We start from the raw sequence: 2379 nt of genomic DNA, 5'->3' as shown, positions 1-2379 counted from the left end.
TAACTTTTTTATTCAACATTGAAACAAAAGTGATCGTTTTTGCTTCAATGTTCAATAACTTGGTGAAAAAAATTGTACTATATTCAATAAAAAGGTAAATTAAAGGTAAAGATTCACTCTTTCGGCTGCTGTAAATCGCATTTGTATACGATTTCTAGCAGGGATTCGAACCGAAAGGTTTTTTCTCGGTCCAGCAATAAAATATCAAAATAATGTTCTGGTTTTAGCTTCGGTTTCCTTTTACCAGTAAAGAAACTCAAAACCGTAAAAATTACGGTATTTTAACGGTTTTTTTCGATTTTACTTACGCTTTATTCTATTTATTCTTTAAATTCATTCCCCTATTAAGAGAAGGGAAGGATAGGGGGGAAGGAGAAAGAGAGAAAAAGCGGATTCACTGGTTTAATCTAGAGATTCTAGTATTAGGGAAGAAGCATTAATTGATCACATGACTCTGAATAAAAATTACATAAACATTATTTTAAACATTACATAAACATTATTTTAAACACATTATTTTTCTCAATTCTTTTTTGCAACTTATTTCTTATATTCTTATAGATAGGTCTCATTTATTACATTTTTGCTATTCGCGTGTCTTATATAGAAACTTGAGCGAAGGAAAGGCGGTGGAATTATTTCGAAATAGACTTGTAGTCATTAAGAGAAGTAAAACGTTTTATTTACAGTAACTCCGAAAATTATAATGCCTGCTGTCGACGCGAAGATTCTCAGCCGAATGCTACGTCTCTCTACTCGCGAAATCGATCGCTTGTTCACATCCTTTCGAGATTTTTCTTGACAACACGATGTTATCACCGCAAGTCGTTATTATTTATTATTTGATTTATAAATTTGGTTTTAAATACAAACGTTTCGTCATTACCGTTTTACCTGTACAGGTCGTCAGGTCTCTGTACACGAACGGCCGTCTTTCTCCATGCCTGAATCCCTCGACTACAAGTCATCAAAATATTTGCGTAGCTCTCTTTCGAATCTAGCAGCGTCGTCCACGCCATTCGTCGCTCGCCGATCCAGAAACTGCCGCAATATCTTGCCATACACGAGCTCCGCCGCAGTCCTCTTTCCAAGCGGCACAAACTCCTAGTAGGATCGTAGGCAACATCTCTGTCCATATAGCGATTATTTTCCTGACACTCGGAGTTTGATCTACTTAACGCTGCAAACACTTTGTTGACCAATCAGAAGAAAGAATTTACGAATTGACCAATCAAAGAATTTGCTTCAAAGCATTTGCAGCGTGAAGTGGATCGCACTCTTGATCGCTGCCTTCAGCTGATGGTGAAAGTGTTCCACCATGTCATTCGCCTGGGAATGTCGTTCTTATGTAAGTGATTCCTATAAACTCGCTCAATCTCCGAAAGAGATTGGAACTGGCGCCCTTGGTCTGTCGTCACTCTCAATGGTGTTGAACGAAATATCCATCCCTTATAGAAGGTTCTTGCCGTCTCTGCTTCCTGATCTTTCAAGGGAAACGCTTCCGGCCACCGCGTGAAACAGTCGACGCAAATAAGACAGTAGCGCTTTTCCTCCGAGACGAGCATTATGATGATGTCCAAGTGGATATGTTCAAACTCCTCGACGGCGCAGTGAATTTCCCAAGGGGTGTCGTCACGTGACGGGTAACCTTGAATCGCTGGCAAGGCACACAAGAACGCGCTCAGTTTCAGTAATCTGTGTTCTCAGGGACGATCAGATATAGCGCTGTGCCATGAGCTTTGCCGTCACCTTTATTCCAGGATGTGCCAGCTCAAACGCAGAGCAGCGGAAGAATCTCGTCAGGAATGGTCGCGACGTTCCTCCCGCCGTGTCGCAGTATATAGCCACTCCTGTACCGGAAATCGCTACCATCTTTAATCTCAGACCGAACTCTCGGCGCAAATATTCCGCAAACTCCTTGTCGTCTTTTTGTGACTCAGCCAGTGCGGTGTAGTCTATGAGTGACTGAACCTCTATCCTTGACAATGCGTCAGTTCGTCACGTTGCCCTCTTCTGATATCCGTTGTGAATTGACCTATAAAATCCCGGTGGCGAAATTGACGCGGCGTGCCCTTTCCTAGCTTTTGTCGGAAAGTAAAAACAAGTGGCTTATGATCCGTGATAAATAGTGAACGTTTGCGCTTCTAACATCTGCTGGAAATGTTTGACCGAGAAGTAAATAGCCAAGAGCTCCTTATCAAACGCACTGTATTTACCTCGACTAGGCTTAGCTTTTTAGAAGAAAACGCTAAAGGCTTCCATTTATTGCGTCCACGCTGTTGTAATGCCGCGCCGGTACTATGCTCAGACGCGTCTGTAAACAGCGCGAGCTCAATTCTCGGGTGCGCCAGAAGGGCTGCTCCGACCAAGTTCTCCTTT

This window comes from Trachymyrmex septentrionalis, unplaced genomic scaffold (assembly GCF_001594115.1).
Source record: "Trachymyrmex septentrionalis isolate Tsep2-gDNA-1 unplaced genomic scaffold, Tsep1.0 scaffold52, whole genome shotgun sequence".
NCBI lineage: Eukaryota > Metazoa > Arthropoda > Insecta > Hymenoptera > Formicidae > Trachymyrmex > Trachymyrmex septentrionalis.
Note: the sequence above shows the minus strand (reverse complement) of the source record.